We start from the raw sequence: 17,759 nt of genomic DNA on the forward strand, positions 1-17,759 counted from the left end.
GACATTGGAGGCTACAACATACAACTATTATTCTCCAGGTTTACCCAAACACTATATATCCTACAAGGTATCTAACAAAAGTGATAATCTTTAGTGGTACAATCCAGAGATGTTCTACAGACCTCACACCTTTGCTTATTGTTGGATGAATCATGTAGGACACAAGAATCCACTTTTCATGACCTTACATGATGTCACAGAGTATGTGGTATACCCCTCTTATAAATGTATTCTGCCAGAATATGGAAAGGTGTGGAATGAAGAAATACGTGTATATACCCATCTCCTTGCTACTATTCCCATAGTATGAGTCCCAACCATATGGCATTGTACATCTCATTGCATCCTACATAACATGAAGAGGAAAGATCAAATGGTTACATTGTAGGTTTAACATCCTTCTGTAAGAATGTAACGGTATGCTTGTGTCACTGTATTCTTGGAGATTTAGCTGCATGGTCCTTTGCAACCTATACAAAGTGTATTTGACAAATGTAAAGTAATATGTACAGTATTTGATGTTGGTTATCCATTTGAGCTGATGGCCGTTCTATTTTAGTTAATGTACGCTATACAATCTTTGGCTTTTATTTTGTGCCAAAATCCTACAACAGTTACTGCACACACAAAACCTCTATGCAATCTAAGAACATATCCTCTTAGGAACAGCTTGTGAATATATCATTTCTTTCTGTAAAGAGCATTTTACTAGACACTTGTATTTTTCCCATTGCACCTTCACCAACTACGGCAGTATAAATGTGATGCCCATTTTGCGGAACAGTCTTATGATGCCCACCTAGTAGTCAAAGACCTGAATCCATGGTAAACTTGGCACAATTTTGATGGTTGAATTGAGAAGAACATGCCAAGGTCATGACTGATGGTTGATGCACTTGTGGTTCCAACTACAGCTATGGTTCTGGTCTCCCACAGAAAAATATCAGAGGGTACTTGATGCTTTAGAGAAATCTGCATGGTAGTTTACTCAAGGTTGTTCTTGAACCGGATAGCTATCTTTTTTATAGGGGAGGTAAGAATGCTTTACTGTGTAGTATAATCTGGACTGAGTTTGGCAATACTTTGTCATTTATGAATGTGAATGGCTTATCGAGGGGTACACTAAACTATTGTACTTTAAACTTTCACATAACAAGGGGTATTCATTAAAATAATGATGTAATTGTATTAAATAATAAAATCTAAAAGGAATAAAATGTGAAATGCCTGTTGCATACATAGTCATTTTATAGGTATAACATATAGCACATGGGAACTTGTACATATACTTCAGTCACCCATGTCTAATGTACAAATTTTTCAGTATACAGAAATGGGCTGTGTGTATGTGTGTATATATATATACACATATTTTTTTTTTGTTTTGTTTTTAGTGGAACAATCAAATGTTATTCAGCGTATGAATTTGTTTAATAAAATAAATTGGTCATTTAAATAATGAAAATGATCACACATGCCTGACTATTCATGTCCTATGTTATGAGCCAAATCTTACTGTGATTTCTTGTGTGAGCTTTGAATGACCTTGGCTGGTTGTATTGGTAGCATTGAATGTGGCCTACAGAAAGATTCATTTGTGATTTTCTAAAGATGAGTGTAAGTGTTTGTCTGAAATGTTAATGGTGCTTTTTTTACTTTTGTCTTTTTTATAGATGAGGACTGATTAATAAAATGATTCCTGGCTTGCAGTGCAGTTTCTTACTTTACTACCAATTCTGCAGGCACATGTTGTATTCTATTAGATACTACTGTACATGGGTGGCAGAAGGTTAATCTGTTGAACATTATGATCATTAAACATCTGCTCTAGTGGACTGCCCACAGTGCGGAAGACTGAACTCTGCTTCTCAGTGATGTATAATTAGAGAGTCCCTACTTCCCCACTCTTCAGTGCTGCTGTTTTACTGGGAAGAAGGGATCCTTGCATCATATGACTATAATGCACTCTGTTGGTCCATTTTTAGGCCTAGGACACACAAACTAAGTTAGTCTTACACTGTACCAAATTGGGTGTTTTGCTTTTCCCTGGAGGCCAAACCCCCATAGTAGACTAAAAACTTCAAATTTGGCACTAATTACTACAGACTGAAATCTTACCCCACTGTGTTTGCTTCAATATGATTAACCATTTGTATGGAATTGGTGCTGATAATCAGCCAAACTTTCATACAAAGGTGTGGAAGACCACTTCATGTCACAGGCCAGCATAACAATACAGCGAGTTTCTCCTAGGACAGTGATGGCGAACCTTTTAGAGCCTCAGTGCCCAAACTTCAACCAAAAGCCATTTATTTATTGCAAAGTGCCAGCACAGCAATTAAAGCAGTAATGTCAATGAACAAGGAGAAATACAACTTTCAATCCTTCAGCCTCCCAAGGACACCAACACAGTTGAAAGGAGGAGGGCAAATTTCTCTATCATTGTAGGAAGATTCTTTGAGTTCTGTCTGGTGAACTTCATTCTGGGGTGATGGCCTGGGTGCCCACAGAAAGGGCTCAGAGTGCCGCCTCTGGCACCGGTGCCATAGGTTCGCCACCCCCTGTCCTAGGGCAATTTTGGCCAAGTCTTTGGATCCGTTCATTAAGGTAATTAGGTACTGTATTTGTTTAAAGTGACTGTGTTCGTGGGCCATGCATAGGAGAGGGGGCCCCAGGTCACAGAAAAGCACCTGTTGATGAATATATGAGAAAAGCTCAGAAGGCACGAGAGCCGAGCACTAAGCAGGGACTCGGTATTGTGTGTTAGGTACAAGGACAAGAGAGAGGTCCTAGTATTAACAAAAATAGATGGGCACGCGAGCACCCCTGCCCCTGTACGAGGTACCAGTACACAAACTCCTGAACCTGACTACATATTGGACTATAACAAGTACCGTATATACTTGAGTATAAGCCGAGACCCCTAATGTTACCACCAAAAACTGGGAAAAACTACTGACTCGAGTATAAGCCGAGGGTGTAGTATACAGCCTGCCCCAAGAAGTATAAAGCCTGCCCTCAGTATGCCAAGCGAATAATAAAAAAATAAACTTAATACTCACCCTCCGACGATACTCGCCTTTGATGCTCAGTGGCGGCTCCCGGTCCTCGGCGGCGGCGGCTTCTCTTTTCTTTCTTCACTAGCCGGCAATCGCGTCCATGCGATCTGCCAGCGGGCACACACTATGATGCGGCGGTGTCGCCGCTGATGACGTCATCGGCGACGACATCGCTGCATCATATTGCACGCCCGCTGGCAGATCGCATGGACGCGATTGCCGGCTAGTGAAGAGAGAAGCGGGGCCGCCGCAGAGGACCAGGAGCCGTCGCTGAGGATCGGAAGCCGCCGCTGAGGTTCCAGGTGCCGGAGGGTGAGTATTAATTTTTTTTTTATTATTATTGACTCGTGTATAAGCCGGGGTGAGTTTTTTCAGCACATTTTTTGTGCTGAAAAACTCTGCTTATGCACGAGTACATACGGTACATGAGAGGGGTGGACTTGTAGAATCAGCAATATAACCCCATTTTTACTCTGCACCATTTACTTTGTATTGAATTTTGGCCAGCATATTGGGAGTTAAAATGCTCACCACAACCGCTGATAAATTCTTTAAGTGGTTTAGTTACCTAAATGGTGACATCTTTGGGGATTTTCTATTGTTGTGTTACTTCAGGGGCTCTTCAAGTACACTGTGGCACCACAAAACATTTGTAGCCAAATTGGCCTTCCAAAAACCCAATAGCACTAACTCTGCTCTGGACCTCGCTGTGCAAAGAAACAGTTATTGACATCCACATGTCTGGTATTGCAGTACTCGTAAGAAGCAGGGCAAAAATTTTGGGATTTATATTTACCTCAAATTCCTTCTGAATGTGTCCATTTTAGGGCTAAATGAGAATCCAAAAATTGAAATTTCAAAATTTTTGTTTGCTTCCAGAGAAAGAATTAAAGGGTTAACAGGCTTTTGAGACATTATGTTCATAAAATGGTGTTACTTGTGGGTGTATATAGTACAAAAGACAAATGGCAAAAGGTTTCTACAAAATAAAATTTGTGGCAAGGCGGGTTGGACTTGCTGCGGCAGGATACCACCTGGTCGTTCCACAGGTGCGACTAGCCCTGGTCTGGTGGTCGGGTCAAGGCACAGGGTCAAGGCAGGCGGCAGAGATGCAGGGCCAAGTCCAATCCGAGGTCAGCAACGGGAGGTCCAGGCAGAAGGGGACAGGAACACGGCAACACAGGACTCTAGCAGGAACACACAGGAAGGCAGGGAGGAACGCTGGAGGACACAGGAACGCAGGAATACTCACAAGGAAGCTTTCTCTTAGGCTGTGACGCTCAAAGATCTGGCAAGGGTCACAGGAAGGGGCAGAAACTTATAGCAGGCCAGCGCCAATTATTGGCACGCTGGCCCTTTAAATCTTAGAGTGACGGCGCGCGCCGAGCTGCGGGAGCCAGAGAGGACATCACAGGAGCCAGGGAAGGTGAGTAGGGCCCGCGACCGGGGGCAGCAGCAGGAACACGGGTGCGCCCACGATCCGAGACAGCGATCGCGGGAGCACCCGTGACATGATCAAAAGGTTGTACAGTCCTAAAAATGATAACATTAAAAACGTCATCGCAAGAAATGACACCACCCACAGCTCCATAAACTGAAGAATGAAGACGTAATTGGCGCCAGAAGATGGCGAAATTTAAAAAAAAAAAAAAAATTGTACAGGTTTTCATTTTTGTAAATGTATGAAAACATTATAAAACCTATACAAATTTGGTATCCCCGTAATCTTACCGACCTAAAGAATAAAGTAGACATGTCATTTGCGGCGCACAGTAAAAGCTGTAAACTTCAAGCCCACAAGAAAACAGCGCAAATGAGGCAAAAGGTTTCTACAAAATAAAATTTGTGGTATGACTTTTTGTCTTAAAAGTAGAACATTTGAAACTTATTGAAGTTATTGAATTTTTACCCCCCCTCAAAAAAAATGAAATTACACTACTAACATAAATTAAAATATCTCACGAGAAAACAATCTCAAAATCACAGGGATGTGTTGAAAAGTTACTACCACAGAAGAGACATTGGTCATTATTTATTTATTTTTTTAAACGGACTGAGCCTTAATGTTCAAACAGGCTGTGTCCGTATGGGGTTAACCTCTGCTTAGGGGGATTCCTAAAGGTCAATTCCTATGGATACAAAGGAATAATTTGTCATCGTCCATTTCCTGACATCTTGATGCAACAATACAGTCATGGCCAAAAGTTTTGAGAATGATAATGTTAATTTTTTACTACGGTAAGTCTACTGCATCAGGTTTTATAATGGAAATTTGCATATACTCCAGAATGTTATAAAGAGTGATCAGCTTAACAAAAATTAATTGCAAAGTCAATATTTGCCTAGAAAATGAACTTTTTCCCCCCAAAACACATTTCAGTAGTTAACACAGGTGTGGGTGTTGATGAGGACAAGGCTGGAGATCAATCTGTCATGATTAAGTAAGAGGAAAGAGGAAAGAGTATGTCCTGTATTTGAGAAAGGGTCTGTGACCCGAAACGCGTCATTTGGACTTTGTCTGTAAGATTTATATACTACTTTTTTAACTGATTTGAAACAATATTAAAAAGTTTTTAAAAAAAAAAAAAAAAAAAAAAAAAAAAAAAAAAAAAAAAAACTTTTGTTGGTTTCAAGACTGGTATATTCCATTGTTGGGGTAAGTTATTACTAATAGCGCTCCATGTAAACTCGCTTTTGCAATACTCTTTCCACTTGTCTTCCGGACCCTAATGGGACCCCGGCACATTAGAGTTGTGGTAGCTGCATAGTTGGTATAACGAACCCTAGAACTATACCACTCAGAAACCTTTTTGAGAATCTGAAACTTGTAAAATGGTAACTACCATCTGAGATACCATCGCCTGGAATCTGTGGACCCTACTGTATTTGATGTGCCTAAAAACCAAGAAAAAACCAGGTGAGCACCCTCTACTCTTCATTTGAATCTCCAACATCTGTCAAACGATATCACCCGAGGCGCCACCCTCCGTGTTCCTCTTTTTTCCTGTTTCCTAACCTTCATGATTAAGTAAGAATCACACCATTGGACACTTTAAAAGGAGGCTGGTGCTTGGCATTATTGTTTCTCTTCTGTTAACCATGGTTATCTCTAAAGAAACACGCGCAGTCATCATTGCACTGCACAAAACTAGCCTAACAGGGAAGAGTATCGCAGCTAGAAAGATTGCACATCAGTCAATAATCTATCAGTTCATCAAGGAATTCAAGGAGAGAGTTTCCATTGTTGCCAAAAAGGCTCCAGGACCAGCAAGCGCCAGGGCCATCTCTTAAAAGTGTTTCAGCTTCGGGTTCGGGCTACCAGCAGTGCAGAGCTTGCTCAGGAATGGCAGCAGGCAGGTGTGAGTGCATCTGCACGCACTGTGAGGCGGAGACGCTTGGAGCAAGGCCTAGTGTCATGGAGGGCAGAAAAGAAGCCACTTCTCTCCAGAAAAAAAATCCGGGACGGACTGATATTCTGCAAAAGGTACAGGGAGTGGACTGCTGAGGACTGGGGGAAAGTCATTTTCTCTGATGAATCCCGTTTCCGATTGATTGGAACATCTGGAAAACAGCTTGTTCGGAGAAGACAAGGTGAGCGATACCACCAGTCTTGTCTCATGCCAGCTGTAAAGCATCCTGCAACCATTCATGTGTGGGGTTACTTCTCAGCCAAGGGAATCGGCTCTCTCACAGTCTTGCCTAAAAACACATCCATGAATAAAGAATGGAACCAGAATGTCCTCCAAGAGCAACTTCTCCCAACTGTCCAAGAGCAGTTTGGTGATCAACAATATATAACAAAAACAATGTTAGTGCTCTAACTCCACAATAAAATGTTAAGATTGAGAGTTCCACAGAACGGTCTCACCCAGTTCCTTATAGATCGGGAATCTATAAGGAACTGGGTGAGACTGTTCTGTGGAACTCTCAATCTTAACATTTTATTGTGGAGTTAGAGCACTAACATTGTTTTTTTATGTGTTTTTCTGGCTAATTTGGGAGTGTGCCAAGTTAGTAGCTCCTCCAGTATTTGCCTCCCTTTTTACGGATACTGCAACACAATTTTTTTCTGGTGATCAACAACGACCATAAAGCAAAGGTGATAAGTAAATGGCTCAGGGAACAAAACATAGAGATTTTGGGTCCATGGCCTGTAAACTCCCCCGATCTTAATCCCATTGAGAACTTGTGGTCAATCATCAAGAGACGGGTGGACAAACAATCCGAGACAGCGATCGCGGGAGCACCCATGACATGATCAAAAGGTTATACAGTCCTAAAAATGATAACATTAAAAATGTCATCGCAAGAAATGACACCACCCACAGCTCCATAAACTGAAGAATGAAAAGGTTATTGGCGCCAGAAGATGGCGAAATTAAAAAAAAAAAAATTGTACAGGTTTTCATTTTTGTAAATGTATGTAAACATTATAAAGCCTATACAAATTTGGTATCCCCGTAATCTTACCGACCCAAAGAATAAAGTAGTCATGTCATTTGCGGCGCACAGTAAAAGCTGTAAACTTCAAGCCCACAAGAAAACAGCGCAAATGCGTTTTTTCACCATTTTCACAGCATTTGGAATTTTTTTCTCACTTCCGAGTACATGGCATGGAATATTTAATACCATCACTATGAAGTACAATTTTTTACACAGAAAACAAGCCATCACACAGCTCTTTACGTGTTAAAAAAGATATAGATTTTTTAAGGTGGGGAGTGAAAAATGGAAATTAAAAAACAAAAAAGACCAGGTTGTTAAGGGGTTAATTAAATGCCCACAGCAGAGGGCCCTTTAAAGAAATGAGCACTGCAGATTAATGAAATGGCCACTGCAGGGTCCCCCATAAATGAAATATCCACAGCAGGGCCCCTCCCTTTATAGAAATGTCCATATTGAGCCCTCTTGAAAAAAAAACAAAAAAAAAACACGCTATATCACATCTGCTGTCTTCTCCCCACAGCACCGTCTTCTTCTCTTCCTGCCCTCGCGGTGTGCAACACTATCATGTCTCTCGGCCATGACCCTATTGTATCATACTGTATGCACGCTGGCTGGAAGACGCCACGGGGCCGGGGAGAAGAAGCCGGAAGATGATTTCAGAAGTTTTTTTTTAACCTAGCGATCTTCATATAGGGACCTAGTATAACGCCTATATGAAAATCTGCAATTGGGCATTTTAATAACATTACTCTCTGCAGATTATATATTTAAAAATTGGTTTCCGTTCTTTTAAATATATCTCAAGCAAGCAGTCACAAGTATCATACTTACCTTACCCCAGTCTGTTGCCAATTATGACATCTTGCATATACATCTCCATGACAAGTAGTACACTTCTGGCAACAATGGCCACAAGTCCTTCTCGTCCACTAAAGGCGGAGATGTAGTAGGGGGAAACGTGCAGTAACCTGCTGTTGCCCACCCACATTGACCGCACTAGAGTGTTCCTCAGCTGATAGCCGCAGATTGAGGAGTGGCTCACTGTCAGCTTATGGAGACACAACCCAGTAAAAGGGAGGTTGGAATGCTGGCGGTGTAACCTTACCCAAAACAGGGTGACACTGTACTATCTAATATAGTACAAATTAAACTAGTGATGCAGAAATGTATGAAATGTTACTGCAATCAATTGTGACAGTGCAGATCTCCGCTCCTTGGTGTGTACGCTGTAAAGGTTTGGTGGGTGATAATGTCACTACACCTGCACTCCACCATAGTGCCGTGACGCCAAAGGGAGCTCAGCGAGGTGAGGATCTGTTCTATTATTTTTGAAACCAGACACATTAGTGTCTGGTGTCTTAATAGCACGTCATGGGTCGGCTGCGGGTCAGCCCGTGAGCCCTCTCCCTAGCCTGTAAGTCTTTGCTGCATATTGAAGCAAAGACTTACCGGTAACACCCGCGATCGCTGTTAGCAAAGCTGCCAGCGGCTTCAAAAAGATGGAGGCGCACATACGCCGCCATCTCGTAGGAGATTGTCGCTCCCCATGACGTCATCAAAGACCCGAGGCTGTCTCGTTTTAACCCATTCATTACAATGTGCGATTTGCACATTGTAATGAATGAGGAGGAAAATCCCCATATACTGCTATACTGTAGTATGGCAGTATATGATAGGATCGATCAGACAACCTTGGGTTAAAGTACCCTAGGGGGTCTGAAAAAAAAAAAAAAAAAAGTTAAAAAAAATTATAATAAAAAAACCCCAAAAAATTCAAATCACCACCCTTTCCCTAGAACTGATATAAATAAACAGTAAAAATCACATTAGGTATCGCAGTGTACGAAATTGCTCAATCTATCAAAATATAACCACTGCGTTTAACACCTTAACAGAAAATAGCACCCGAATTTGAAAATTGCACTTTTTTGCCATTTTGAAAAATATAAAAAATTTGATAAAAAGTGAAAATGGCAGCATTGAAAACATAATCAAAAGTCACAAAAAATTACACCACCCACAGCTCCTATACCAAAGTATGATAAAGTTATTAGCACCAGAAGATGGCAAAATTAAAAAAAAAGTTTTTGTACTAGAGGTTTTAATTTTTGTAAATGTATAAAAACATTATAAAACCTATACAAATTTGTTATCTCGTGATCGCACTGACCCAAAGAATAAAGTAGACATGTCATTTTGGGCTCGCAGTTAAAGCAGTAAAATCCAAAACCACCAATTTCACTGCATTTGGAATTTTCTTCCTGCTTCCTAGTACACGGCATGGAATAATAAATACCATCACTATGAAGTGCAGCTCTTTACGTGGAAAAATAAAAAAGTTATAGATTTTTGATTGTGGGGAGTGAAAAATGGAAATGAAAAAACAAAAAAGGGGCATGTATTTAAAGGGTTAAAAACTCTAGACCGGGAAGTACAGCCTGTGGGCTGCATGTGGCCCGCACCCTGCTGCCCGATCAATGACCGCATCCATCACTGAACATCTGAATTACTTGGCGCTCCCAGGTCCACTCTTGCAGGGTGGAGTAAAGGATCCAGGAGAGAGGAGTATTTGTTTTTTAATAATTGCTTGGGGGTTTCTTTCCATCAGTATATTTATTTTTCTCTGGGGTCTTCATTTTTATTATTGTCTGCTCTGGGGTCTACATTATAGTTTCATAGTTTATAGTTTATACGGTTGAAAAAAGACACTTGTCCATCAAGTTCAACCAAGAAAGGGTAGGGATTGGATGAGGAAGGGATTTAGGGGAAACAATCCTATATAGCATAACAATCAATGTTATTTAGGTGTAAAAAGGCATCTAGACCCTTCTTGAAGCTCTCCACTGTCCCTGCTGTGACCAGCGCCTGAGGCAGGCTATTCCACAGATTGACAGTTCTCATAGTAAAAAAGTCGCCTCCGGTGATTAAACCTTGGTTTCTCCAAACGGAGACAGTGCCCCTTCGTCTTTTGATTTGATTTAATCTGGAACAACTTACCACCATATTTTTTGTATGGACCATTCATATATTTATATAAATTAATGATGTCCCCTCGTAGTCGTCTCTTTTCCAGACTAAATAAATCTAGTTGTTTTAATCTTTCCTCATAACTAAGACCCTCCATACCCCTTATCAGTTTTGTGGCTCTACGTTGAACCCTCTCCAGCTCCAGGGCATCCTTTTTATGGACTGGTGCCCAGAACTGGACAGCATATTCCAGGTGAGGCCAAACCAGTGCCTTGTATAGTGGTAATATTACATCCCTATCACGAGAGTCCATTCCACTTTTGATACATGACATGATCCTACTAGCTTTAGAGGCAGCTGCTTGACATTGCATGCTGTTATTCAATTTATGATCTACTAGTACCCCCAGGTCCTTCTCAACAAGGGACTCTCCCAGATTATCTCCCAGAATAGAGGGGTCCAACCTGTTGTGACCCATTTTTTTTTTGCATTGATATACCTAAAAAATTTCTTGGGATTTGTTTTGCTATCTTTAGCCACCTGTCTTTCATTTTGTATTTTGGCTGATTTGATTTCCTTTTTACAGATTTTGGTAAGTTTTTTGTAAGTATTGAAAGCCTCAGGTGACCCGTCAGATTTATATATATTTTTTTTAAATGCCCTCTTTTTCTCATTAATTGCCCTTTTAACTGTAGCTGTAAGCCACAAGGGGTGTAATCTAGCCCGTCTATACTTGTTACCTATTGGAATAAATTTAGAAGTATAAAAACCCAGGATAGATTTGAATTTCTCCCATTTAACATTAGTATCATCATGTGACAGTATCTGATCCCAGTCTATATCCTGTAGTGCAGCCCTGCATTTTTGGAAATTAGCCCTCTTAAAATTGAAAGTTTTCGATTTTCCCACCTGTTTCTGCTTTTTAAAGTTTAAAAGGAAAATAATTATATTATGATCGCTGTTCCCAAGGGGTTCCCGGATACTGACATTTTGGACAATCTCCGCATTGTTAGAAATCACAAGGTCCAACAATGCGTCACCTCTTGTGGGATCTTCTACCAGCTGCACCATAAAATTATCCTGCAGAATGTTCATAAAATGTCTCCCCTTCACAGATGAAGACGAGCCCTGACCCCAATTTATATTTGGAAAGTTAAAGTCTCCCATTATCACAACGGTCCCCTCCTGTGTAGCCCGCTCCATCTGTTTATATAGGTGACCCTCTATTTCCTCAGAGATGTTAGGGGGTCTATAAATTACACCATAAATAATTTTCTCAAAGCTCTCTTGGCTTTGAATTTCCACCCACAAAGTTTCAGCCTCCTCACACTCTGAGACCACTGACTCATTCACAATCGCTTTTAAGTCTCTTCTGACATACAGACATACACCACCTCCCCTCCTATTTGCCCTGTCTTTCCGAAAGAGTGTAAAACCTTGAATATTAACACCCCAATCATGCGATGCATCAAGCCATGTCTCTCCTACACCAACAACATCTAACTGTTCCTCTAATATCAGAGCCTCAAGCTCGCCCATTTTGCCTGTGATACTTCTGGCATTTGTGAACATACAATTTAATTTTCCACAGTTATTTATCTGATTTAAAGTAATTTTACTGGCACATATATCCTCACCACTGTTATGCAACTTGTGGATCTCCTTATCCACTGCCTTGGTCCCACATACACCGCCCACCAACATAACCTTCCCCCTCTCTGACCTGTCTATCCCTTCAGTGTCTTCCTTTTCCTCCTCCCCCGATCCTAGTTTAAATACTCCGCCATTATCATAGTCTGCTAAGGGAATGCTCCATTTTTAGCTGGTGCCGCCACTACGAATTTCAGGGACCACCCATACTAGTTTCCCATCTTTATTGCACCACATCAAATACGTAAGTTTAAGACTATCTCTTGCCCTTAACTGTAAAGAGGTTGTGGCCTCCCAAATGGTCTAGAGCAGGGTTGTCAAAATCATTTTTGTAGGGGGCCACATCAGCCTTGCCACAAAGGGGTTGAATGTCATTTTATTACTATATAAATGTGTCTTCTTGAGCTGTTTAGTAGTTACCTTCCTACAGTGTTATGATTACAATCAGCTTTTTGAGGGCAACCACAATGCTGAACATAGTGTTAAAAACCCACAACCCAAGCCGGTGCATGGCTTGTATGTACCAACAGCAAAAATTAATCAAAGTGCCCCCACAGCAACAGCCACAGTGCCCCCACAGTGCATCCCCAGCTGCCACAGTGTCCCCACAGTATCCCTAAAGCACTCACAGTGCTCCTAGTGCCCCCAGAAGCCACAATGCTCCCCCAGTAGCCTCAGCAGCCACAGTGCACCCACATTGCCCCCAAGCAGCCATAGTGCTCCCTCAGTGCCTCCAGTAGCCACAGTGCTCCCTCAGTACCCCTTGTAATCTACAGTGCTCCGCAGCGCCCCTAGTAGCCAAAGTGCTACCCCAATGCCCCCCGCAGCCACTTTCCCCTGTGCCCCCCACAGCAACAGTAATCCCCCTGTACCAAGAGTGCTCTTAGTAGTCACAATGCTCCACAAATACCCCCTTTAGCCACTCAGTGCCCCCAGTAGTCTAGTGCTCCCCCAATGTCCCCAGCAGCCACTTTTCTCCTAGTGCCACCCTGTAGCCACAGTGATCCCCCAGTAGCCATAGTGCTTCCACAGTGCTCCCGCAGTACCCCCCATAATCCACAGTGCTCACTCAGTTCCCCCAGTAGCCCTGTGCTCCCCCAATGCCCCCAGCAGCCACTTTTCTCCTAGTGCCCCCCCCCCATAGCCACAGTGATCCCCCAATACCAACAGTATTCCTAATAGCCACAATGCTCCCTCAATACCCACATTAGCCACAGTGCTTCCGCAATGCACCCAGTAGCCGCAGTGCTCCCTCAGTGCCCCCAGTCATTACAGTGCTCCCCCAGTGACCCCAGTAGCCACAGTGCTCCCTCAGTACCCCCCTGTAAGCCACAGAGCTCCCTCAGTGCCCCCAGTAGCCCAGTGCTCCTTCAATGCCCCCAGCAGCCACTTTTCTCCTAGTGCCCCCCAGTAGCCACAGTGAACCCCAGTACCAACAGTGCTTTTAGTAGCCACAATGCTCCCTCAATACCCGCATTAGCCACAATGCTCTCCGAATACCCCCAGTAGTCACAATGCTCCCCCAATATGAGCCTCAGACACTGCCCGCCCCTAGTGCCCCCAGTAGCCACAGTGCTCCTTGTCCTCTCCCACTGCTATATGCAACGGCTCTGGAGCCGGCACACGTGATGTATTGGAGCTTCCCTGTGTCTATGCTGCGCTCCCAACAAGCGCAACATAGGGACAGAGAAAGAAGAGCAATGCCGATTAACACAAGGCCGTGGCCAAATTTGGCACACAGGTCTTGTGTTTGACACCCGTGGTCTAGAGTTTTTAAATGATCTGACATCTGGTACATAAAATCAGTGATATAAAAAAAATTGTTGCATAGCAAACATATCACAGCTAGACATATTGCATGATAATGTAACATAAATAAGCTTACTACATACACTCACCGGCCACTTTATTAGGTACACCTGTCCAACTGCTCGTTAACACTTAATTTCTAATCAGCCAATCACATGGCGGCAACTCAGTGCATTTAGGCATGTAGACATGGTCAAGACAATCTCCTGCAGTTCAAACCGAGCATCAGTATGGGGAAGAAAGGTGATTTGAGTGCCTTTGAACGTGGCATGGTTGTTGGTGCCAGAATGGCTGGTCTGAGTATTTCAGAAACTGCTGATCTACTGGGATTTTCACGCACAACCATCTCTAGGGTTTACAGATAATGGTCCGAAAAAGAAAAAAAACATCCAGTGAGCGGCAGTTCTGTGGGCGGAAATGCCTTGTTGATGCCAGAGGTCAGAGGAGAATGGGCAGACTGGTTTGAGCTGATAGAAAGGCAACAGTGACTCAAATCGCCACCCGTTACAACCAAGATAGGCAGAAGAGCATCTCTGAATGCACAGTACGTCGAACTTTGAGGCAGATGGGCTACAGCAGCAGAAGACCACACCGGGTGCCACTCCTTTCAGCTAAGAACAGGAAACTGAGGCTACAATTTGCACAAGCTCATCGAAATTGGACAGCAGAAGATTGGAAAAACGTTGCCTGGTCTGACGAGTCTCGATTTCTGCTGCGACATTCGGATGGTAGGGTCAGAATTTGGCGTCAACAACATGAAAGCATGGATCCATCCTGCCTTGTATCAACGGTTCAGGCTGGTGGTGGTGGTGTCATGGTGAGAGGAATATTTTCTTGGCACTCTTTGGGCCCCTTGGTGCCTACCTGAGTATTGTTGCTGACCATGTCCATCCCTTTATGACCACAATGTACCCAACATCTGATGGCTACTTTCAGCAGGATAATGCGCCATGTCATAAAGCTGGAATCATCTCAGACTGGTTTCTTGAACATGACAATGAGTTCACTGTACTCAAATGGCCTCCACAGTCACCAGATCTCAATCCAATAGAGCATCTTTGGGATGTGGTGGAACGGGAGATTCGCATCATGGATGTGCAGCCGACAAATCTGCGGCAACTGTGTGATGCCATCATGTCAATATGGACCAAAATCTCTGAGGAATGCTTCCAGCACCTTCTTGAATCTATGCCACGAAGAATGGAGGCAGTTCTGAAGGCAAAAGGAGGTCCAACCCGTTACTAGCATGGTGTACCTAATAAAGTTGCAGGTGAGTGTAGATCCAGCACTGGAACCAAGCTTATTTCAAAGATAACAAACCAAAAACAAGCTTACTATTTAGATATGTTACTAGAACCAAGATTACTGCATAGATGCACCACTGAATCCAATGTCACTACATACAAGAACTAAGATTACAACAAAAAATATGATACCAGGACTAATATTACTACATAGATATGTTAGCAGAAGCAAGATTACTGCATAGATACACTACTTGATACTTAATACAGATCACGTATATTGCTGATATGCTGCAGTAAGGTATAATGTTTCACCGATTAGAGCCCCTTGGGTTCAAACACACTGGGGAGCTTAAATAAAAAGTAAAAAAAAAATAAAAAATTATGAACAAACATAAACATGTTAGGTATCCTCATGTCCCAAAATGAAGTACCATATATACTCGTGTATAAGCCTAGTTTTTCAGCACAAAAAATGTGCTGAAAACGTCTCCTCGGCTTATACACAAGTCAATACACGACTTATATACTTATATACTCACCCTCCGGTGGCCCCGATGCGCAGCGCTGCTCCCCCGGTGTCATCGCGGCTTCTCTTCTGGCTTCCCGGCTCCTCTTCTTGCTTCAGCGCCCGTCTTCTGTCTTGTGTAACATCGTGCTGGGCGCCGCCATAGTAAAATTAGGGGTCTCGGCTTATACTCGGGTCAGCTTATACTCGAGTATATACGGTACATAAAATTGATTATCCCATGACGTAATGTAAAAAATTTCCAAATTGCCACTTTTTAATTTTGGCCACTCAGGTATTAAAATTTAAAAAAAACTCATCATGGAAGACACAGGAATTCACTAATAAGGCAAATATCGGTAAATGAAGCTTCAATCTGCAGGTATATATATAATATCACCATCCCTACTTACTGGTCAACTAAAAAAAACTTCTCTTGTTTGTGGTCTCTAAAATCATGTATCCTTTGGGAAAAATATTTACTTTTGGAGGACATCTATTAGGCTTGTATGCCAGTTTGTGATTATTTTCCCGTTCATGTCACCTTCACGCCAAGTGGGCATACAGGGGCATGAAGGTGGCATAAATAGCGCAATTCTAAACTAGGAAGGGCCTGTAGAAGTGTACTTCATTGCAGCAGGCCACCAGATACATCAGGAGGCCGGAGCCATAGGGGTTGGGCTTGTTGCAATTGTGTATGATAAATGTTCCTCATGTTGTCTTGGGTTGTGTTTGACTCTTTTCTTTCCAATGTACATTCAATCAGTTGCTTGCTCTTGTCGTATGCACCTCAGAACCAGCCCATTTTAACAATGAAAACTTGTAAAACCTTAATTGTTTCTCTATTGTCTCAACTACTGTATCTCCCTACTGATTGAGAACCTCCAACTCAAGTCTCCAGAACTACTCCTGAGCTGGACCAATTCTCTGGAATGCTGTATCCCGGACTAGACTCATACCCAATCTTCAAAGCTTCAAATGTGCCCTAAAAACTCATCTCTCCAGAGAGGCCTTACATATTCCCTAACCGCATGTGACTTGTACTCTTTTCACTAACAACTCCATCTGTTTTCCCTCGCCACTTATTTTGCTGGCCAATACATCATGGACACAGAGATGATGACTGGTTCATGCGGCACTATTTATTTATTTCATTTTATTTGTGATACCTTCTAGAGAGAGGCTGGACCCTTGCATTATCCATGTCACTTACTGTGTCCACCCTTCTTCCTCATAGACTTGGACATATTATTTCTCTGAAATGTCTTATGTTGTTTGTATATGTACCCCAGTACTATAATTGTAATAAATCTTGCAAGTCCAACAAAGACAGTTTTTGTTTTCTTGCAAAGATTAGACAATTTAATAACCAGTTCAGGGGCTAAGTTTAACCAATAGACCTAAAAAGGTATCAGACGTACAAATTAAGGGTCACCTGGATAATAGTGACCCCAAAATAATAAACTTTCATTTATAATAATAATAATTCCTTTATATAGATTACGCAGCGCTACACAGAATTTGCCAAATCAGTCCCTGTCCCCATGGAGCTCACAATCTAATCAACCTACCAGTATGTTTTGGAGTGTGGGAGGAAACTGAGGAAACCCACACAAACACAAAGAGAACATACAAGCTCTTTGCAGATGTTGACCCGGGGACTTGAACTTAAAACTAAATTTGGTATCTCCATGATAATAATAACTAGAGATGAGCGAACATGCTCGTCCGAGCTTGATGCTCGGTCGAGCATTAGGGTACTCGAAACTGCTCGTTGCTCGGACGAATACTTCGCCCGCTCGAGAAAATGGCAGCTCCCGCCGTTTTGCTTTTTGGCGGCCAGAAACAGAGCCAATCACAAGCCAGGAGACTCTGCACTCCACCCAGCATGACGTGGTACCCTTACACGTCGATAGCAGTGGTTGGCTGGCCAGATCAGGTGACCCTGGGATAGACTAGCCGCTGCCCGCGCTGCTCGGATCATTCTGTGTCTGGATGCCGCTAGGGAGAGAGCTGCTGCTGGTCAGGGAAAGCGTTAGGGTGTTCTATTAGCTTACTGTTAGGCAGGAGTGATTC

This window comes from Engystomops pustulosus, chromosome 4 (assembly GCF_040894005.1).
Source record: "Engystomops pustulosus chromosome 4, aEngPut4.maternal, whole genome shotgun sequence".
Lineage (NCBI taxonomy): Eukaryota > Metazoa > Chordata > Amphibia > Anura > Leptodactylidae > Engystomops > Engystomops pustulosus.